Source organism: Amblyomma americanum, chromosome 4 (assembly GCF_052857255.1).
Source record: "Amblyomma americanum isolate KBUSLIRL-KWMA chromosome 4, ASM5285725v1, whole genome shotgun sequence".
NCBI classification, from domain to species: domain Eukaryota; kingdom Metazoa; phylum Arthropoda; class Arachnida; order Ixodida; family Ixodidae; genus Amblyomma; species Amblyomma americanum.
Window position 1 is genome coordinate 182,986,651 of NC_135500.1, and position 24,037 is coordinate 183,010,687.

The 24,037-nt window shown below is 48.6% G+C and overlaps 1 protein-coding gene across 11 annotated transcripts in view; it reads right to left on the reverse strand.

Annotated features, from left to right (window-relative positions):
- The window catches only part of Ten-m (teneurin transmembrane protein Ten-m), a 318,976-nt gene that overhangs the window by 203,102 nt on the left and 91,837 nt on the right, over positions 1-24,037 (reverse strand). For 2 of the 11 annotated variants that reach the window (XM_077662567.1, XM_077662568.1), the window contains exon 1: positions 13,406-13,789. The exons of 5 other annotated variants lie outside the window; for them this stretch is intronic. The gene's annotated coding sequence lies outside the window, so the exon portion shown is untranslated. Of the gene's footprint in view, positions 1-13,405; positions 13,907-24,037 lie in introns of those variants that run through there. 4 more of the 11 variants (XM_077662572.1, XM_077662571.1, XM_077662566.1 and 1 more) reach the window with 4 other exon arrangements.

A 24,037-nucleotide genomic window follows, 5' to 3' on the forward strand; every position in this document is an offset into this window, starting at 1 on the left:
GTTGTTTTGCTTGAAAAGCAAGCATTATTTTTCCTTTCAGCCCAGATGAAAGTCAGCGCCACGTGTATCGTTTTCTTCTCTCTCCTGTGTACATAGCGCTGTTTTATGAGTAACGTTAATTTCTTTACCTGTGCATTTTGCTTTTATGAATGTATGTGTCCAAAATGTACGGTGTCGAAGAACACACGTCGCCAGTGCACATTGCGACACCAAGCTTAAGTTGGCATCAACGTAACCAGTGTCACCGAAGTGAACGACTCTCTTCATTGCAAGTGAGGGATGGGTGCTCGCCAGCATTCTGCTGCCGGTGTAGTCAAGATACGGGTTGCATACATCCGGGACCTATACAGTATAAAAGCAACAGCCGAGCCCCCTATATGCTATTTCTGAAGTAGTTCCGCTACAGCAAAAAACCACGCTTTCAGACTTGTTGTTGTATATAGCCCATGGCTGCGCCCCTGTTGATGTTACTGTTGATATGAAAAATGAATTTGAATTTCACTCCGCAGTGAAATTTTCTGCCAATTCACTCGGCATAATTATACAAGATTCGTCAAGTTTCGTTCCTTCACGCCCCATTGTCATTCGAACCGAGGGCAATGCCATCTAATTATTCTTCTGAGTAAAAGTAGAATGACATTTGTTCTTCAGCAAAAGATGCATTTATAGCCGAGAAAATTCGATTTAATACTTTTACCGCCAGTCGATTCAAACTCGTGACGTCCTTAGCGAAAAAGACAGCTTGTCCATTTTTGAAGTGAATGGTGGTCTATAGCGTAGCCTCTGCGATCCGCGACCGAAGAACGGTGTCGACGTACGCATATTACTTCCGAAATTGGCCGGTGGAGGCGACACCTGTATGTTTTTTTGGACTACACTAGCTTATAAAAGGCCAGTGTTCGGTGAGAATGGTATCTTTTGATTAGAACGCGGTAGCTTATCGACACAGGCCAATTTGTACTACTCAGTGTCCAATTAAGGACGTGCGGGACATTCTCTGCGCCAAGTATTCTCGAGTTCACTAAAATAAAACTCATCTTTACTTAAGCTCACTCGTGAAGCCAGAGCACACGTTGCCATTTATTTAACTTGCCGCCGCTTATCCTTTCACCAAAGCTATTCAGGCTTTTAGAGTGATTTCATGTTTCAGTTTCTTACAAAAGACTTTTAGCGGACGTCAGACCAAAGGCTCAGAAGTACGAATGCTTGCGGTAGAGTCGTCTGTTTGCGGCAGATAGCACGTAACACAACTTTTTGAACCATGCGAAGAGGTGCGGAAAATCCAGCACTTTGAGCACGCCGTTATATTCGAGACGGCGTGTCAACACAGCGTTGTGCGCCGAGTTTGTCAAGTGCGACACGAGCCCACTCCTTTCACGGGCGAGAAATCGCGAGACTCTCCTTCGAAAAGAAGCGGGCAAAATAGACGCCCGCAGGGGATGCGTCTAGAACGCAGCGCGCACAAGTTCTGAACGCTATGATTTTAGTCACACACGGGTGCATCACGGACGTTTACTGAGACGGACGACCTTTCATGAATGGCCGATATAAGGGTCATCGGATAAAGACGAAGAGATAGAACGATTAGCGAATAAAGTTAAACTGCTTCACAAATGCACTCCATAGGACTGAGTGAAATATCTGCCTTTCAAAAATGGGTAGACACAGGGACCAGTAGTTTGGATGACGTGCTTCTGGCGACGAGCAAGAAAACAGCCGCGCATGCGCCATAGTCGACCGAAGTTCTGATTTTCATAGCAGTTAAAAAAAAAAAGCAGTAAGCACAGCAACAACAACGACAAAAGAAAGGGGCCTTCGTCACAGCTAAAACCCAACGGGTCCATTCGTAAAGCGCTAAAAGTGCGAGGCGCGAAAGGGAAGGGGAAACTGCCTGCAGAAAGAAAGCGCTCGCAGTAAAATTTCAACACAGGTAAACAAAGCGTCAAGGGAAGCACTGAAGGGCTTCGCTTGGAAGCCTGCGCGATGCGAGCAACTCGAATCTCGCGCGGACGCCGGGGCAGACGAAAGGGGGAAGGGGCGCAAACAAAGGGGAAGGGCCCCGAAGACGGCCGGGACGGGAAGAAGAGGAGCTGGTGGGGAAAGCCCGGCCGCCGCCTCCATAACCCAATAACAACTGAGCAATGGAGGCCCAAATTGCGTCTGAAGCGCGCGATGGTCGGCGACGGCGTCGCTCCCCAGTTGTCTGCAGGGGCCCAGCGCGAGCGTGCTCCGCTCGGAAGGGTAAATAAGCCAGGCACGTGCTCGTGCCGACGCCTCCTCACCGTGGGCTGAAGTCGTCACTTCCATTTGCTGCTCAGCCCCTCCGCCGACTTCGTCATTTGTTCTGCACTGCAGCCTTACATCTTCTTCCCCACTCCTCCACCCCGGTCCCATTTTCTACCCTCACCCCCTCCTCGTGCTTATTTCGTTTTGTTTTTTGCCTACGTGCCGCACAGGACGCGCGGACATGCAGACATGCAGCAGCACTCGAGCGATGCGTGTACGCTCCGAAAGATGGAGTTGCCCGGCGCTGTTTTGCCCTTCCTTGGATGGGCAAAATCTCGTTTGGTGCTCTGCTGGAAAGCGTGGCGTCCCTTTTCGCGAAGTGCGATTAAGGCGAAGAGGCGGAAGGTGAGCTGAGAGTATGTGATCCCAAGGAGCCACAGCTCCGTCTGTTTCTGTGCGCCCGATAGAATGCGAATATATGCTAGAACTCTACGAGGCTCCGGTCAGATATTCGATAACGCTAGATATTTGATTTAGCGCAGTAACGAGCGCGCAAACGAGAAACGCGCCGTGAGTGGTTGACTTAGACTTGATTATGGAGCTAAGGCGTTGCAGTTCTGTTACCCCATTTGTGGGTGTCCTTTCGCGGAGGACCTTAGGGTTTATGGGTGTTTACCGTCCCAGAGTGATTCAGGCTATGAGGCGCGTCGTAGTAAAGGGCTCAGGGATAATTTCGACCATCTGGGGTTCTTTAACGTGCACTGGCGTCGCACAGCCCACGGGCCTCTAGAATTTCATCTTCATCCAAATGCGACTGCCGCGGCCGGGATCTAAGCCCCATCTTTCAGGTCGCGGAGGAGGAGTGTAGGCTAATAAGGTGGATTGTTGAGCTAGTTGGTGCATGATCGAATAAATGGCAGCGGAAAGTAAACGAAGACATCGAAGAAACACACAGACGAGGACGATGCTGCACTGACAACTGAACGTTTATTGGAAAGGCCGCATATTTATACTTAGAGACCAGCCAGTGCTTCGAATGATATCTTATCAATTCCTGCTTGCATCCCGGCACAGATATCTCACTTCTTTTTTCGATAGGCCAACCAATGGCGTGCTGACGCATTGCTCTCCGGATTCACGGATGGCCCAGGCTTCCAGGATTTCTCTTGTCAGCTTGTCTTTGCTCTTTTTCACTACCTGCACGTGGTGAAGGTCAGCAGGGCTTGTTTGTTTTTTGCAAGTTTCGCAATCTCTGCAGTGTATCGCAAGGTTGGTGCCAGACTTGCCTGCTATGGCTGTTGCGTGCTCTCTTGCTCTGTCGTTGACGCATCTCCCGGTTTGGCCTATGTAATGCGGCCTTTCCAATAAACGTTCAGTTGTCAGTGCAGCATCGTCCTCGTCTAGGAGTGTAGATTGCGATTGTAGCATAGGATGGGCAGGACGAATTTGGTAACACTGATTGGGAAATATCTTGACAGACCGCCCGTCTTCTTAGCAGCTGAATTTTCTCTACATCTAACAGTGCTGTAATATTTCCGTCAGGAAACTGGCCATAATTCAGCCCAAGGATTGTATATTTTCCATGCATGAGAGGCACGCTGGAGATTGTGCATGTTCCAAGTACTGACAGAAAGATTAATGTGCCAGCGCTTTCACCAAGCTGTCAGACTTGGCACTCAACATGCGCACGAGAAGAGGGCAAGTTATCGGCGTGCAGTCAACAAACTGCGGCTGCGGCGTTATCTAAACTCGTCGAATGCTGCATGGATTCAGGCCGCAGAGAGATTTACCCACGGCATTTGATTTGCCCTTGGCTCGGCATCCTCGTTGCCGTGACGAAGGAAGCGATTCACAGTTGAGTGCGCATCTGCTGCCGGCTGACAACTGCTGCCGAAGAGACCGAAGAGGAGAGCAGCGGCCGCGCAGGGCTTAACCGTGGAGTTGCTTAATTCGGCTCCGCCGCCCCCGAGCAGCCACGGCGGAGAGCCCTCGCCCATCGAGCACTCGCCGCGCAGCGCTCCTCTCGGGCGGCGGAGCGCCGCGATGCGCGAGTAATTCGCCGGCGCCTGCGCGTGCCTCGATAACCGGCAGTTCGCGACTCCCGTCTCGGGCTGGACGGCCCTTGAACGCGCCAGTGGAGCCGTCAGTGCGGATCAGCGACAGTCGGCTCAATTGAAACACCAGCGCGCCTCTGCTGGGCCTCCGGAGCCGCCTTCCGCTCAGCGCGCGGGCGTCGGGTTCCATTCCTCCCTGCCGACATCGGCCTCGGCGGCGCGAAGACAGCCGCCTCCGTCCTTGTGCGCCGCCGAGAGCAGCGCCATGTTTGTCCAAACAAACGCGCGCGAGGGATCAAGGCGCGCGCTTGTTCGGGGCGCCGATGAGATTCTCAGACCGAGGGTTCTGCGGATCGAGCCTTATTGCTGCGAGGCGAGCGTTCGGCAGTTGAGCGAAGACAGCCCTGCGGTTGGCGTGCTCTGAGGCACGAGCTCGGCCTTGCTTGCTCACTTTATGTGCGGCCTTTCAGTGTCGACAGCAGTCTTGGACTCGTCGAGACAAGAAATTACTTCATATATATATATATATATATATATATATATATATATATATATATATATATATATATATGAAGCGTTCATTTCAGACACTGCACGAGAAACACATCCATGCGTTTTTACACCACCCCCTCGATGGATCTAAACGCTAACGGGGACGCAACTACCCATAGTGTGCGGGGGATCTCGTCCCGCATTCGGGGGAACGTCGCGTCAGCCACGCTTCTTTAATCGTCCATGGCTGCGTGATGCCTCGGCGTCAAAGAGAAAAATGAAACTTTATCATGGCACGGAGGCCGATAGAAGCTCACTTTCATTCCGTGCACATGCCCACTGGAGAGTTTGAACTGGACAACCTATTTTGATGCGAACGCACCACTTCACGTGGTCTAACCGGCTCACCGAGCCTGTGTGAAGTTCGACCTTGAAGGTGACCTTTGAAAATCTTCGCATAGCAACAGCCTGTGCAGACATTAAACATTGCCGCGACTAGGTTTCGAACCCGCGGCAGAGCGACAGATCAGCTTTGCTGGCCACTGCACGAGGACACAATGCTATCGCCGCATCCGATCACGCCTCGTGTTGAACTGCAACAGCCTCTCATGCTGTTCATTGCACATCTTCGTTTTCATCAACTTCTATCTGCGGCGCCAACAAACTAGATCAGCTTAACCCCGATCAGAGCTTACCCTGAGTCTAATATCGTCGCCAGACGTGATGACACAGCAAACCAAAACCATGAGCCAATCAGGATAAACACATGCTTTGGCCCGTCTATTCGGTTTAGCTACGTTAAAACCATACCAATTTTTTTTGTTTATGCTTTACTGCGATTCTCTTGTTGCAACTCTCGGTAAATTACTGTAATTGTTAGAAAACTGAGGATATTGTGTTCAGAAGCTCGTCAAGCTTGTTCGAGCCTTTTCTCTCAACGGCCACAGCTCTTTGGAGTGGAACTAAGCACTGAATTTAACGCTGTCCCATAAGTTTACGTTTGCGAAACCACAGTATAGACGTGGAATTCCCTGCGTGACATGCGCGAAACTTTTTTTTTTTTTCTGTCCGGTTCGGTCTATTTGTTGCACTAGTTTATCCAAACACATTCACCCTTGCCGATCGTTTTGTTTGCCGTAGATACACTGGCAATTGAAGTTCACAATAAACGGCTTGTCGAGAAGTTAGAGTGACACAGAAGCATTCGCTACAGCATCGCAGGTTCGGGGGAGCAGTACACAGCGCCTTAAAAGGTGACGCTATCCGGTTACACGTTCCGCCAGGACATCATGCACGCGAACGGCGCACGAGCAGCAGCGAATAACGCGGGGGCCCCGGGCTACCGGACCAAAAGCAGGAGAGGGTGACAATTAAGGGCGACAGTAATAAATTGCGCCCAAAGAGGAGGAGAATGACGGCGGAACGATCTGTTCGCGTGAAGCGTCCGGCTGCACGGGAGAAGAGACGCGCCGCCTGAATCGAACGGCCCACATATACTGCGACGCGACGGCACACAGCGACGGAGCAACGCAACGAAAGCGGTTGTTATTCAGCCGCGTGCTTCGTTGAATGCGCCATCCCTCCGCTTGCTACAGGGACAGCGAGGAAGATAGCATGTCGTGCTCCAATAAAGTTCGTTTTTATTGCTTTAAAATTTACCTGAAGCCGCTGTTTGTAGGCTGCGAAAAGGCACCTGACGCAATCGAACGGCATTAAAACGAAGGAGCGAGAAGTGCAGGCATCAAAACACAGCGGAAACCGATCTTGGGTCCCTCCCGAAAAAAATTCTGGCTCCGTGCCTGGCGGACGTACTTTTGGCAGTTTCAAGCATTTGCCATTGCTGCCGCTACATAGCTGCATGTATGTATACACACATCCCTTCACGGCGTTTTACTTAAACGCTGCCAATGAAAAAAAGAAATCTAAAATGGAACGAAAAACAAAAGGACTCCGGTTGTCATTCGCTTCCTCGCCACCAACTCGCCGAAACGAGCTCCCTTCCCAAGTACGTACATATAAACTTGCGCCATTCCATGCGTTATAAGTTATAGCACTCTTGGATCTGTGCAATCGCATCTGAAGAAATGTGGTGTGTTCGTTCAGAGTATTAAAGCTCTTTTGGACATTGTTTTAATTTTAATCGCCTCCAGGAATGAGCTGCTCAACTGCCCCTGCTTCGCGGTCAGAAGTAAAGTCCTCACCAGGTCTCTATAGTCTCATAATTCGTTTCTTGTGAAGGCCACTATACAAACTGTTAGGGTGGCAATGCGTATTGTCAAAGTGGTTTCGTAATGTCGTTGCAAGTCACATGCTACTGGCCTAGGATGCACCCTATATTCTAGGAGATTATTTAGAAATACTGCAGGCCCTTTCCGGCCCAAGAAGCAGTGGTTACAATGATGTGAACAAAAACTAAACAGACATCAAGGTCACTTGGTAAAAAGCAGCGCAGGAATATACTGGGATATGTGGAATAATGGTACGGTTAAAATAAAACGACAATGAAACAGATCGACATAAAAGGCACCTCGCGGACAGACGCTTTCTACCTTTCGTGCTAAATGGCGGGTTAAAGTAAAGAGGTATACATCATAGAGTTTGGAAAGTTACTGCAGCTTGAACCACTGAGCTTCGTGCATTATGATTAACACAATGTTCATGGCTACATTTTCCCACGATATTCACCCAAGTAAGGGGCCCTTTCGGTCGTATGAGGTGTCGTTGGTTTGTCACATTGTTCGGAGCCGGCGAAATTGCTCGGCGGCACAAAGCGAGTAGATCGGAAGTCCATCCTTCCTGGACTACACTTAATTGTGAAGCAACAGCGCAATATTTGAACATACTGTTACGGGCATGTTGATGGAAATGGCTTATTCTTTCAATGCGTAGGAAGATCTTGCTCTCGTTTATTGTCCTGCGCTGGCACCGAGTAGCTAAGACTGCTATAGAAAACAAATGGGGTGCGTTTTTGACAATAAACAGAAGAAAACTACAAACGCCAAAAGGAAAGACCTGCCTGCGGATATATTGATTGTTATGGCACAATCTTACGATACGCGAAAAAATTGCCTTCATAAACAATTACCATAGAAAAAAAAAAGCTCTTTTCCAGGATTGGTGGGAGAGGCTCGCGTACAGTGCGATGTCAGTGCACGTTCCAAGTGGTCACAATTTCCGGAGCTCTTCACTACGGCGTACCACATAGCCTCAGTCGCTTTGGGAGTTTAAACCCCCACAAACCATAAACCACTCATGCTTCGGCATTGCGAGACCCGTTTAATGCACCCGCAGCTGCGGCTTTGGGAGGGGGGGGGGGGGGGGGGGCGGAAGAGTTGGTTCCTTTTAGATTCCGCTATGCCGAGCGCGGCCACTTGAGAGTGGCTAAAAAAAAAAGAAATCCGGAAACAATGGTCGGGCGCGAAGGGAAAAGTACCGGCGACTTCAAAACAAACAGCGCGCTGCAGTTCGAGGAAGAGTGAACGCCAAGAGAAAAGCAGGACAAGTATACGGCGGGAAGCAGGCCCGAGAATCGATCACAGACGGGACACGGCGTTGACCAACAGCTGTGGGTGGCCATTTGTACCATTACTGCGCGTCGAAGGAAAGTGCGAGGCAGAGGACACGGCGGGAAGAGAAAGCGGAACAGTGCGGGGGCGCTCACATCGTCCACGACCCGCCGAGGCGAAGGCGGAAGAAAGGAAGCGTTGGGTGCAGCAGCATCATCGCGGAGGAAGCTTTCATTGAAAGAACCGAAGGAAGCCGCGCGGCGAAAAACTGCGCGGCTTCGGAAAAGAGAAACGCGGAGGCGGCAGTTAAAGAGCCTCCTATCGCGGATCACCGCCCTCTTCTCACGAAGCGACTGTCAGGGTCGGCATCCTCGCAGTGCGAACTATGAGACCGAAATCAGCGAAAGTTTCGCGCTCGGCGCGCAACTGCTTGGTGGAATATACGGCCCCCCGTACAGCCGCTAAGATAGCCGGGCAGCGCACTTCGCTCCTCTAAGCTGCGCGTCTAGAACACAGATACACATACATACACATAGATACACACAGGTACACATAGAACACACGACTAGAACACAGAGTAAGACACAAATACGAGCGGATGGGCGCGCTCGAGAACCGTATTCGTCGGTGCGTTTTTATCGCGCTGTCAAGAATGAGCCGGCCAACTTGGCCAGTTTTCAATACTGAGCACTTGCCATTGTCGCCCCAAGAAACGCGTGTGGGGAAAGCGAAACTAAACGATGCGACGAATGGCTCGTATACGGGACGCGGAAATTCGTCCAACGCGGTTTCTGCCACCCCGGTGTTCTCCTATACGCGCCACCTTTAGCTGTTCCGCTTCAGCCGGCGTCCTATATCTTTTCAATTTGCCTGCACGGAAAAGCACCAGTGAGCGCTTACTCGTTTATTGCTTTAGGTGCGGGAGTCGCAGCACTGCGGACACGAAAAGGGCGCTGCAGAGTGGTCACTAGTGTTTCTATAGCGAGAACTTGAGTTGGCCAAATGAGCGAGTACCCGAGCGCCTTGCCTGGCCACAACCGACATCGCGTTTAATGCAAGACGGCTGTGTGTCCCCCTACCAAAAGAAAGAAAACGTAGAAGTTTAGGCGCAGAGTATGACCGTTTTCTGCAAGATAAACAGTTTCAAGATAAACAGTTTACCGACCCTTTTATACGCCGGACCATTTCTGCCGTCAAAACGCTGTGGAAAGAGCTGGCATCCAAGGTTATAAACTAAGACGCCCAATCAGCGACGTTGCACATGCCCGCTGCTGTTGTCCGAGACACGGAGTAGTAATGACTGATGTGCTCTCTTGCGCTTGCACCTATAGGCTGCTTAGGCATTGGGCTTACGCCAATGTCACTGACAGTAAAATATATATAGGTCGTTCCCTACTCCTGCCCTTAGCAGTTGCGTCATACGTTGTAGTTTAGTTCAAACAATGTACTGACAACACTGGCCTTATAAAAAAGAAATAAACTTGAAAACTTTTTTCATCACCGCTCGAAATGTCTGTGCTCTATTTCATATGCTTATATACATGCTTATTATATATACTCATATGGTCATATTTTACTAAGCTCGGCGTGATTCTCCTTCCGACCCTTTTTCCTCCAATCCCGTCCTGTGCGAAGAACATGTAGCCTGACAGGAGGTTAAACCAAACGCAATTTGGCTAAACGCGCTAGTTCAAAAGATACCAGCTTTTTTTTTTATACGAAAGCTCAGTCGCTCTTGAGCGGTGGTTTCATGCCCGAGAAGACTGTCACGGACGAACTTTCGGCGGAAGCGTTGAATACAGCGACGCCGCTCGACCCGGAACCTTCTTCCGCTTGAAGCGTGCGGCAGATAACCATATATATACACACTGAACAAATGTCGATTTCGTATCGCAGCCATAAATCGAAGACGGGACGCCCGACCGACCGACGTATCGCCTCTCGTCGCGAGGGCCCCCCAATATCTGCACGCCCGCGGGGCGTCCATCAAGAGCTACGGTGGCCGCAGCCCGGACGTTTCCGGCAGCCTGACCAACGCATCGTGTGCACACATCGCTGATCAGCTCCTTGCTTCCCGCCGGGAGGCTTCGTATCTGTTCGCCGTCTCTTTCCACTAGTTCGTTTGCTTCCACGACTCCGCGGAGAATGTTCTCGCGTCAGTCCATTTTCCGCGTGTCACTTCTGGGAGGCTGCGAACGAGTGATGAGACCGTAATCGCTTGACGAGCTTGACGCGGAAACGCCGCGATGGAATGCGACGGTTCGTTCCTGTACCCTCGTGAACTCAATATAACCGAGGAATCGCAACAGTCGCAAAGGCAGGTTTTGAATCCCGGACACGGCACGCGCTATCGAGGTTGTCTCCTCGGAGTGCTTTCTGATCAGAGAGGCGCTGAACGAATCAAGGTGCCCGCTACGAGTGGCCACCTTAGCGAAGTGTTTCCTCTGATGCGCATCCCCCGCGGCAAGCGGGCCGAGGGTCAGTGCGGTCATCTGATGTGGGCATATTCAGTTGGATGACCTCATGAAGAAAGGTGTACCTAATCATGCTTTAGTGTCAATACACGATTAGTTGGATGAGAGCGCTTGAGTTGTCTGCGTCTTCGTCTGCAGTAGCGTGGCCCGTGTTATGGTCGCCGTACGCATGACAACTCGTTGACGTTTAAATGTGGACATATTTTACTGCAAGCCGAAAAGAACACATAGAAAGGACCAGCATCGCCAGTGCTGTGTTGTTCCTTCCTACATGTTCCTCTTGTTTTGAGGTAGAGTACGCCAAGCAGTGAGCCATGCAGTTAACCGCTCCCCTGACATATGAAGCGGTTTTAAGTATTCTCGCGATAGTCAGTAGTATAAGTATTCCTAGTAGCAGCGGAGCGAGGCCGAAAGTATACTGTCAAATCAACCCAGCCGTGCTGACAGCTGTGACGTCACACGCACCAACGTTTTGTAAACTGCGAGGCAGGCTGGCAGTGTTGTGCCTAAGAAGATAAGTGACGCATGCGTAAGTGTCTCAGCACATCGATGCCTTTGCAAGGCAGAAGAACACTGTAAGCGTTAATCGTAATCGGAGCTTAAAGGCCGTAAAACTATACCATGCTCTGCCAGCACACTTAATTACAATTTTTTTTTGAACTAGCGGCTGGATAACTGCCCCACTGGGAAAGAGCTCCAAAAGTAACGGGTAGAAGTCATCTGTTGGAAGCGGAGAAGAAATTAGCGGTTATCCCCGCCAAAATCAGGTCGCGGTATAACATGCCCCCCCCCCCCCCCCCCCCCCCTCTCAGTCATAAAATCCTCTTTTGCATTGTCAGCTTTCTAAAAAAAAAAACTATCTATTATGTGGCCTGCTTGGCAGTTTGTTAGCTTTAAAGCTACAAAGACGAAAACCTGGATTCAGAAACTACTTTGCTCGTAAGGATTAAAACTGCGAGCTTAAAAAGAAGTAGTTATCTCTGTAACGCTTCAAAACAGGTTAGTTACTATACTGAAACGACAATGGCGGCATAACCTTATCTACAATCGAAATCTCATGCGTGCGCGTTAAAAAAAGCGCCACTCCGGGTTTTCATTTACCATTCACACGAGTAGAAGTTTTCGGGGCCCGGCAGAAATTAAAGGGTTCTAATGAAGGTTCGAAATGGGTCGGCCAAATCGATACCTGGCCCCCAGCGCCGAGCCATGCAGAAGCGTGTGATCGAAGCAACAGCTTTGAGAGCGCGCCACAGAGGAGGCGCACAATTAGGCCGTTGGCGACGCCTGCCGCGGGGCGGCTCTAATTTGCGCGATCGATCAATCGGCTATTCAAACGCAGATGACGTATGGGGGTCATTTTCTTTTGACTGCCGGAGCCCCGAACGAAATGTGCCCGGAAGTGCGTAGAATTTCCTCTTGGACACGAGCGCCCGGACATGCCCCTACATGACGAGGCAGGCAATGCACTTGCGCATGATTCAGCCATCAATAGTATAAATAAGAGTAGTTATTGTTGCAAACCGATAATATAAATACAAAATATCGCGAGCCAGTCACAAGGGCTTGAGCGACTAGGTCCGGCAACAACAGAAACTTTGCTGGGGCGCTGGTTATGCAGTTCAAAAATGTACACAAGCACCTCCTGCGACATGTCTTGCTAATAATAATAACAACAATATGATAGTATTATATTACACAAGGTGTTCAAGTCATGCATGCTGTCTAAAGGTTGGGCCGAGTACTACCTTAAATCATCGCTAATGTCGGTGCCGTCATTGGAGCAATTCTAGCATTGGAAATGGCAAGCGCAAAGCAGTTCTTCAGTCATAATCTCAAGATCAGATTCTTCTTAGATAGAAAGGCTCAAGTTGACTATGCCAGCAGTTTTACTTTGCTTCGAGAATGCCGCGTACTAAGCAAAGAAATATCGATGCTGATGCGGTTCATCGCATCGGATGCGTTTTCATTTCAAACAGACATGCGCTGCACATGCGAAGGCACTGTTCTTACGCAGTGACGCATCAAATCTATGGCTTGAAGTATACTTACGCCTCTGTGGTTATGTTTTGGTATGCCATGATGCCGTTCCCCAAGGTTTATGTTTCGCGTGAAAGTGGGGCACACGGTCGATTTGAACTACCCGCGCATGAGAGAAGTTGCGGCAAACGTGATCTAACATGAATTAAGTAGCCATTGACATTTGTGCCTCTTTTTTTTTCGGCTAATTCGGGAAGGGCAGTTAGAGATCGAACTTGCATCTTTCAAATGAATTATCCGTCAAACTACATAGCTGTGTCTTATAAATTCATTGAACGTACATCCAACGTGTTCTGAATACTAGTAAACGTAACGTTAAAAGAGAAACACAACTTCTGTCAATCCCTTGCAACTTCATTGCAAAGAAAATTCGAAGGCAAATGTGTGCTTGAAAACATTCAATTTGTTTATTTTTTTTTCTAATATTCCTCGTCTGTTATTCAAATTAATTCATGCCCAGCTACTTAACTGTTCCGAAAGCAAGTCGGGTCAGCTTCTTTCTCTGCGAAACCACCGATATGAATCCACGACGAAAAGGTTGCGAACCCTGAACCTCGCAGCTGGCAGCGTCACCTCATCAACCCTTCAGCGGTGCCGCGAATAACGGACCGCTCACCTGAGCTGGTGGCTGACGCGGAGCCTCCTCAGGTGAGTGGCGGTGGACCCGTTGCTGGTGGGGCGACGACCTCGCTCAAATCCGATGGAAGGGCTCTGGCGAGGTCCCTCTCGGTCGTCCGGTCACGGATAGCGAGTCACCACCACGGCACGAGTGCACACTCTCAACTCCGGGGTCCGTCTTTCGGCGAAGGGGCGGGGCTCGTCACCACAAATGAGGAAGGAAGGAAAGCAAGCGACGGGTGGCGCAGAATCGAGTGCGCACCACTACGCCCACCGGCTAGCGGCTGGACGCGTCGTCCACTCGACCGACATGGTGTCCCGGCGTTGAGCGGCGTGAAGGCGATCGGGCGACACCGGCCGGCGCGACAACTCTGGGGCGACTGGAGCGCGCGTCCCAGCGCTGCTGCGATGCGAGCGGCGGCTGCTGCGCTTCTTGTTTTCGCCTGCCCCGATGCGCGCGCTCGTGGCTCCGCGTGCGGCCGAAATCCGCATCGATACTGCACCACAACGCATGCGTGCTCCTTCGCCGCCGCCGCGTGGGCGTCCGCGGCGCCACGGTCGTGCGTGCCCTCCCCCCTCCTTACGACTACTCCTCGAGGAGGGAAGGAGAGAATGGAGGGGAAGCGGTCGACCCCTAACCCGCCGCCGCCTTCTCCGGCAGGGCGCGCTTGGGCGCGTCCTGGCCCGCCCGGGCGCGACTCGAGCCGCAGTTGTCGCCCGCTGTTTTCGCACTGCGCTGACAAAGGAAGGACAGCCGGTAGGGCACAACGCAATACTGGTAGCGCGCTCGGCTCTTAGGCTTCATCAGAGAAGGGTAGAAGCAGCAGGGACGAGGGCTCCTGGTACATATGGCGAAAGAAAGAGGAGGCCTTCTGCAGACAGCGCCGACACAAGTATAGCAATTAAGCCAACGTCACGCAGACGTAAGGCATTTAACTATACGTGGATGTGCAAGTTTCGCCTATGATGGTGTCTGCATTCCTTAATGCACTTGCTTCGGAAGTATATAGAGCTGCGCGATACAGTTTTCGCGGTAACTATTTTCCAACGCTAAGGCGAAAATTGCCTGGGCGAATGATATTTTGTTGCTCGTAGTAGTGTGTAAATATATTCCTGCTACGCCGGTCTTGTCTGAAGCCTTCGTCTCTACTAGGAAATAACGATTTGAATATTGCCGGCCGTTTTCGCGTGGCATGTGTGAGGCTTATAATAAAAAGAAAAACAGCATGGGAAAGGCGAAACTCAGTTTTTTTGTTTGGCGCGTCATATCTAACATGTTGCGTTTTTTTTCTTTGCAATGTGGTTTCACAACTTCTATAAAATGAAATGAATTCCATTTGGGTATTTATACAGCTCATACGGAATTAGAATGCGCCCTGCAAATCGATTACCCTTGTGGGCAGTGGCATGCTTATGGACGCGCATTAATTTTGATAAATGACCAGTCGAAGACAAATTAGGCATTGTTTTTAAGAAGGGCGAAGATCCGCAGTAATGAATATTAATAATTGTGAAGGCAGCTTTGCCGCGGGCTTCGGAGACTGCGGCGTAATATTTCTTCGTGCCACGAAATTTGATTAACGATTGTATTGTGCACGTCGTTTATTTGTGTTCACGCTAAATGCAACTGAGAAACAAACAAAAAATTTACTCGTAAACGTTGGAAAGAGACATTAAGCGAACGTGCGATTTCCAAAAATAGTGCGAAATTGGCACATCAAGCAGTAAGTCGTAAGATTTAACAACAGAACGAAATAGTACGTCGAAAACCTCCTGTGCACCCCGCCTTCGCAGCAAACTTGATTAGGAAAACGTTGCGTGAGCGTTCGGTAATGAGAAAGCTCTGTGGCACCGGTACTAATTGGAACCGTGAGCGAAGCACGCGCTCCCGATATAAGTCAGAAGTAAATGCTATAGGCGCCTCGACGCATTAGTTTCTCATTAGACCACGCGCAGTCACGCAACAGCCACGCCGATATCGGCACCGAGGCAGCATGTAAACGGTCTCCCGCCCGGTATTCTCGGTGCCCGCATTAGTGTTGTCCCGGTACATTTCCGCTTCATCAGGGCTATAACGCGCAAGTTTCATTGTTGCTAACGAAACAACAAAGAAAAGGGCCGGAGAGGACAGACAATGCGAACGACATCTGCTCCTCGTGGCACAGACTACGCCGCGCCTTTCTCCCCGGCGTGCGGCTCAAATCCGGCTTGGCTCGGGGCCATTCTTTCGCACAGACCAGGGGGGAGGATCGGGGGTTAAGTAACAAAAAAAAGCGTTTTTTAGCCGAAGAAAAAAAAGGAAAAAGACACGGAGACAACCACAGGGCGAGAGGTGAGAGCAAGCCAGCGACCTCAGAGCATGGTTTCTCACCCCTCTGTACTTCACACCACATTGCATTCCCAGCCCGAGCCGCCCGCGGTCGCACAATGGAAGGATATGCAAAGCGACAGCAAGGCAACAAAGAGGCCGGGATAAAATCCATCCAGCGTGAAGTGCGCCGAGGAGGGGCAGCGTTGGTGTGGCCCCCACCTCCACTTCGCACCCGGCAAACACGGGTCCAGAACGGCGGCTGCTGCTTGGCTTTGACGGCCGCCTTTTGATGGTTATCGTCCTTCAGTTTACCACGCACCGCGGGGATACCCCCGCGCGCCAACTGGTCGTTCTTTTTTTTTTCTTGTAATTTAGTTTCCTGGCTTTTACGCAGAACACAATACCCAGGAAGGTGTTAACTGGCTTCCAACGACGTATTCGTGGTAGGGCCGTATCAGATAACGCACCAAGAGCACTAGCAAGAATGTGTCAGGTCAGAGGTGCAAAACATGCAGTTGCTCTCGGCGATTTTTGAAACGCTCGGCATAGAGCACTGTTCGTGTGAATAACTTTGTGGTGCTGATCGCTTAAACTGGAGTACTGGTTCTTCCAAAAAAAAAAAAAGCACTGCTTCTCTAAGTTCTCTCATAGAAGCTGGAAGCGGTGGACTAGCAGTCTTCAGAGAAACTTGTCGGCTTAGCTGGTTCATTATTTGACGAGAAGTAGCTGCAGCGCGAAAGGTACCAGGAGGGCAGAGAAACACTCACTTCGTATACAAACCACAAGAAACTAGCAGTCTGTATATTCTGCATGCCGGAACAGCTCCTGCTTTCATAAAAGGAGAGCTTGCGAAATGTTCCCGAATAAATATATAATAGCTACACTGATTTCCTTTAGGGCGAAAGCATTATTCCAATATCTCAACCCCGAGCAAGACTGATATAGGGATGTTTGTATGCTTGCTATGCCTCTGGATCTGTGCCACTGCCAAGTGAAAGTAATAAATAAAAAGAAATGAAATAAATATCCACGACTGGGATTCTAATGCGCCGTGCCCTGTTGCTTCTTTCTATGTCCGTGCCTTTCTGGCGCTAGTTACCATCTCGGAGTCCATAAACCAGCTAACCCAGTTGTTAGTCAGCGCCCGTGCAGTCGTCAGTGTTGTTTCTTCTCGTGTCCCCGTCTGTTTCCGCGCTGGTCATTTCGAATCATGTCCCACCAACTCGCCCAAACGGCAATTTTGATTTAACCCAGTTAAGAGCATCAGCAGCTTCGCGGACGGCTGTGCGAGATAACTAGCCTGACGCCGCTTTTTTCTTCAAAACATCGTATTCATTGCAGTGAAGCAATTTTCTTTGTAACATGAACTATGCACATACCATGAAGGAAAAAATCGTAAATCAACACAGTGCACAATAGGTCACACCTAAACAACCAAGCACGAGAAAAGACGCTACACAAGGAGCCGAACATGCCTCGTGTTAAACTGCAACACTCTCGTGCTGTGCACCGCACATCGTCTTCTTCATCCATTAATACTAATACTACTATCAAACTAATATTCGCGTTTTGAGCTATGTGGCGGTAGTGACAGAGAGACGTGCGCGGCATGCGTTGGTGTGGACAACGCTGTGGCAGAAACACGGTACTCTATAGTGCGTAGGCAGCCGGCGTGCATTGTCCTTGACGATGAAAAAGACGCGCGGAACTGGCTGCCTGGGTCAGTGGACACCGCAGTCGCGCTTTCAGGTACTTTGCGGTGGTGTCCGCCAGCAAAAAACTGCGCATTCACATAATATTTCGTGCTTAGCAATGCTAAACCGCAAGCATTTTTGTTATTTTGAACTTGTAATTATGTTTTCTAGACTCTAATGATCTGCCTGTCTTTGAATGCAAAAGTTCGCTGATGTGTGTGGTTGGTAATTTTCTCTGCACATTATTTATCTATTTATTTACAAGCCTACCATTACATTCTTACCTAATCACTCCAGTGAGAGACACATGCCGCCTAAAAAAGAGAAGAGTGGTAAGGAACATGTAGGCGTCAACTATCTAGACGGAATGGTAAGAAGGAGCATTATTCAAGGAATAAAAAAAATTCCACACGTGTTGCTGCGGCGTCAGATTAAGCGAAATCTTATGCCGTGCTACTGCCTCTCTTCTAATAATGGATAAGGCCTGGTTGGTATATTATAACGATTCCATCCCAAATCAATTCCATTTTTGAATTTACCGCCTTTCACCACTGAAAAGTGAGGCCACAGACTGTAAGCTTCAGATGAGAAGAAAGAGCGAACGTGGGGCGTGGCGTCAATTTGCCCACTTGTGAAGAGCGGAAAATTAAAAAAAAATGCATTTAAATGGCAATTTAAAAATATATTGCAGCGTAGTGATATTATACTGGCACTGCAGTGCAGTCTAAGACCTACAGACTTCGTGGCAACCTAGGCTACCATAACGATCGCAACGAGAAAACGGCCCCGTGCTCGGCGCTGGTCACGTCACCACAACGTGACCAGATGTTGATTGCCTGCGCTGTCAATCCTGAATCTGCGGGGAGGGTCCCGTAAAATTTCTTTCGATGTAAAACAAGATCGACTATGGAGACGATGGAACCGTGCAGGGTCGAATGCTTTCTGTCCTAGTCTTCGGGCGGAGTTCGAACATCTCGGTAGAGTTCCCTGTCAACATGCAAACCCTCCAAGGTTAGTTGGAGAGAGATGAGATAGGGCTGGCATGTTAAAATAGAAGGCGCTACCATTTCAAGCCCCCAGCTGGCGCAATAATTTTCGTAAAATAACTACTGACGTTCAATGCGTACGCAAAGCAATATCAATTAGCTTGGCTCTTTTAATGCAGGTATGAATTTAACGACTGCATGTGCACCTTTCTTTGTCGGCAGATTTTTGTCCGTCCACATAATGTGGAAGGGTATAGAGGTTTGAGTGGCGCGCGTCACAGCAAACTGTCGTCGCCAAGACGACGACGAAGGCTACTTCTGCAACAGATACTCCAAATACCACCCGTCCTTTCAATTGGCATGCAGGTTTATGCATGGTTATGGCAGAGGTTTATGCAAAGAAAACTTCATCATGTAATAGTTAACTTGCAATTAGTGCGACACGAACAACAAAAGCAGTGTTAAAAATGCGCGAATTTCGCATGCAGAGAAGCACTAGATGGAAAGCAGATTGGAAAGCAAAGATGAGAGGTAGATCTTAAACGCTTATGAGTGCACAATATTTCACCACGTGACCAAAAGAAACACTTTGAAAACGCAGCTTTTTATCCTCGTGGAACACGCAGAGTGTCTCCCTTTAGGGCGTCTTTTATTTATCCTAGTCTCTACTAGCCGTCGTGCCCAATGTGTAAAGAAAGGCAGGCCAGGCTCACGTACTGTACAAGTACCCTGAGCTCAACAACAACAACAACAACAACAACAACAACAACAACAACAACAACAACAACAACAACAACAACAACAACAACAACAACAACAACAACAACAACAACAACAACAACAACAACAACAACAACAATAATAATAATAATAATAATAATAATAATAATAATAATAATAATAATAATAATAATAATAATAATAATAATAATAATAATAATAATAATAATAATAATAAGTTTTTGGGGAAAGGAAATGGCGCAGTATCTGTCTCATAGATCGCGGACACCTGAACCGCGCCGTAAGGGAAGGGATAAAGGAGGGAGTGAAAGAAGAAAGGAAGAAAGAGGTGCCGTAGTGGAGGGCTCCGGAATAATTTCGACCTCCTGGGGATCTTTAACGTGCACTGACATCGCACAGCATACCGGCGCCTTAGTGTTTTGCCTCCATAAAAACGCAGCCGCCGCGGTCGGGTTCGAACACGGGAATTCCGGATCAGTAGACGAGCGCCCTAACCACTGAGCCACCGCGGCGGGTGCCCTGAGCTCAAGCCAAACTCAGAATGGCAGCTAAACACCCGAGAGCAGTGGGAGACTGCGCTAACCAGCTCGGACCCAGAGGTCTATCTACGTGCGGTCGAGTGGGCAGCCGGAGTCGCCAGGAGGCACGAAAACATCAAGGCCACCGAAGGCTGTCCACAAGAAGCAGCGTAATAATGGACACTGCGCTAAGAAGCAACCAATAAGCTTCAAACGAACTGATCTGTAAAGTTTTCCATTCCATTCCTTTGTGATGCGCTCTGTGTTGCATTCGAGCACGTGTTCGTAGCCTCCTTCGCATGTGGTCATCGCGCTCGGAGGTGCTTGTAGTATGCTCGTTTTCACACGGAAAACTGTAATAAGTTTGTACAAGTTTAGTAGAAGCAATGCAGGGGGTACAATCGCAGGCATGCAACGAGTTACGCGTAACAGAGCAGATGGGTTGGCTTCCTGGCCCGACGGGACTGGGATTTATGGATCTCACCAAGGGATCTCACCAATGTGGCGAGGGCTCCTTCTCATCGGGTGTATCTGGTGCGTCGTTTCTGACAACGTGGTTGTTGCGACGCGCGCCTTGTCTTCCAGTCTTTCCTCTCACATACCTTTTTTAACTCTCCTACTGTCTGCACGTGGCAGCAATTGTGGCTCAGCTTGAGCCAGTGGGTACAGGCCCGTGCGCTTTCCTTTCCATTCTCCACCACCACCACCACCACCACCACCACCACCACCACCACCACCACCACCACCACCACCACCACCAACAACAACAACAACAACAGCAACAACAACGCGTACCACTTTAAGTGGGCACCACCGCCACGTGCGCGATGAGGTGTCCACTGACCCAGGGAGTTAAGTGTGCGCCTTTCCTTTACTCAAAACCAATTAAGAGTTTAGACTTCGAATAAGACAACATTGGTAACCAGACGATTTGCTTCGTACAAGTGGCCCTTGAGTCTCTGAAGTGTGCCGGGAACGCAATCGAATAGAAGACCCCCAAGAGACGGCCGAGCTTGCCCGCCAGCGTATACAGTCGCCCGCGAAACGTCAAAATGGGCCTGCTACTCTACACCTCCCGGCAACTAATGCCAATTAGCTTTCGCCAATTAATGCGCTAAGCCGACAAGCTTAGATTAATAACTCTTATCTTTGTGTGTGATAGTTTCTGTTTCAGGACGGCTCGTCGCATGCATAAAATTTCTAAAAATATGCTTGTGCCAGTTCTCGCATCCTCACTCCTTGCATCCGCCAGATCGACCTCACATGGCGCGCGTCACAATATTCGGAAAGTATTGTTATTACAGTGGTTTCTTTAATAAATTAAAACCGGAAGTAAAAAGGTGTCGCTATCGTGGCATCTACACCATCGATATCTGAAGCACCTGAGCTGCGGCTACCCTGAGTAAAAGCACACAGGGAGGATAATGAAAGGGAAAAAAGAAGGGAACGATAGGGAGAAAGGATAGGAGGAGGGCCGCAATATACACTATTTACAATACAAAATAAATGATATTAAAAATTAGGAGGACGCCTAAGCTTCGCCTAGAGTAAACGCGATAGCACCTCCTCCCATTTCTTCTTTTTATTCCTTTTCTTTCTTATTTCTTGCCGATTACCAATCCATAACCACATTACCGCTCACGGTCGTCGATTACAATTATGGACCACATTTTCGATTACCGAGCACCATTCACCATGTAGGTTACATTGCACGACATACTCCGCCACTACATAATCATACACATACACACCGTTTGTTTCAGTACATTGAAGTGCCATAACACCACTTTCTCATTCCTCGCAATTTATGACACCTAATTAGCATATTTAAAATTATTTTTTTAAATATTGCTATAACATCAGAAACATGTCCCACACGCAGGCTGCTAAGTGATACAAACCACAAAGCGTGTGGCCCTCTAACACGATTGAACCAACAACCCTTTGTCGACTTGAATGCCAGGCTCAAAGGATTGCAACAGAGGAAATTGCAGTTGTAATGTATCACCATCAAAGGTTCGATGCAGAATGCTTTCGGGTGGTCCCGCAGCAATCGTGCTTTGCACTCTGAGGAGCCAACTTTGCTTGGTGAGCGTCGCCGCGTGAGTGCCAAGCGTGTCTCTGAGCTCTACTGTGGTGGCGCCCCGGTCACAAGTACAGATGAAACAGTAACAGAGCTTTCAAAACACTACACCTCTCGTTTTGCTGCCGCTTCAAGCATTGCTGACGACGTCCATACAGCACGCTGGTTGTCTTTCATTTCCCCGCTTTCTGAGGATGAGTGCGCGATAATAAGTGGTCCTATAACCTTGAGTGAATTGGAAGATGCAATTGACCGTTTATCACTTTCGTACACCCCGCGACCTGACGGCCTCTCAGGGGAATTTAACCAGAGATTCTAATCTGTGTTATCTCCTGTCTATATACTCCAAATTTTTGAGACTAGTATTGATGTTGGATTTTTTCCACAGTCGTTTACCAAAAATCATGTTACCTTAATACCGAAAACTGATAATTAGAAAAAAACTACGATTTGTGGATGGCTACAGAACTATGACGCTTTCTAATGTTGATTATAAGATCGTCGATGAGGTTATTCGTTAAACGGAAAACTTCGGTTCAATGTTGGGAGCTCGGATTAATCGTTGTAAGTGTTGCGGTCTGCGGTTTGGTATTTTGGGAGCGACATCTGCCGGATACGCTGGCATGCATTGGACACGTACGCGACCAAAGTGCCTTGGCGTTCCTTTGAGTGCCTATAATTGCACAGTGCACATTGCTGGAAAGGCCGCGTGCCAACTCTTCAGCGGTATGCTCAGAATTTTGTGCCCCATGGTCTCTAGATTTTTGGCAGGGCAACCGCGTGCAGTCTGTTACTCGCTATTAAAATTTACTATGTACTGTAAAGTTTTAATTGCAGAAAACGTTATTTCCAGCGTTTCCACAGAGTTTTCGTAACTTTTATGTGGGATTCGACTTTTGAATCAATGAGGCGTGATAATCTTTTCGCTGACGGCCGCCTTGGTTTAGTTCATCTGCCGGACAGATAGTTTCATGTTTCATGTCTTTCCGGGACACTACACACCCAATAGTGCGTGCATTCTAGCAAGCAAACTTAGTTCATGCTTTACCGAGCCTCATTGTGCCTTCTATTTTTTCTGATCATCCGTGTTTGTGGGGACTCTATTTATCAGGCGCATTTGGCTGTTCGTTTCCTACTTGTTCGTTTTTCTCCTGAGTTCCTTTTTTCGGTGACAAGAAAACGGTTGTGCAAGGACTTAATTCGTTTGCTCTTCCCTCCGCCAATGTGTCGCTCTGTATATTTTGGTTTACTGGCATAAGACGTACTCATGAGAGTACGTAAAATGCCCCTCTAGCCATGTACAAAAATATCTTTCTTTAAGCTACACACTGAGACAGTAACGAATAAAACCTGGCTAGAGAAAAGGGTATTTTTGTGTCTACGCTTAACCGTCGCCTTTGTGGTGCTCCTAAAACAATTGAGCATTGTTGCATAAATTGAAAAGACGCAATACTCTTCTGGGACATCATGCAATGGACAATGAAAAAAAAAAGACAATTTGACGCTGAATTCTGTATGATATCTCGCGGCACTGCCATTTTGTTGATGAACCCTTAGATATGTGATTTTTAATTGAATTGCACAGCCGCTGGAGAACACCCATGATGCACCGACATTTGGGAATCTGTTGTTTCTGCTAAACACCATTTCAGTAGAATGAATGTACACCTAAAAGCATTGTACGCCCCGACCGAGTTTGAACCGGAGTGACACTCACTTTAAGTGCTGTGGTGTTCATTTCCCCTTTTTGTAAGTTCTGTGTTGCTTAGATGTGTATTATTATGATGTATTAGCTATGTGCTCTGCATTGTCTATTTACTCGTGCTTCGTTGCTTAGGTGTGTTGATTAGCCACTGTTTTCTTAACGTTGTAGATAGCTCGTGTACATAAAACATTGCATCATTGTAATAAATACCGTGTTTTTTTTTTTTACCCCAAAAAGCAGCGACGACAGCTAGAAATCTCATCCTATCTGCCGTGATGTCCGGAACGTAGCCACAGTGGTGACAACAGTGAGGTGCCTAGTCGCAGCATCGCTTCATTAGCATAGTTAGCGGTAACAATGACGGTATTCCCAGGTATGTTAAGTAAACCGACAAATGACCAAAACGTGCAGTGTGATTACTGTGGAAATGAAAACACCTTGCCTCAAATTGTAACAACTGAGCAAATAAATATCGAAGAAACGAGGATTTATAAGTTTATTTTGTGATTGAAAATCGCATCAGACACACTGGAGCGCGACTTTGCAGTTGTAAAGCTCTGTCGTGATCACTGTATTCTTTCACATGACAAAA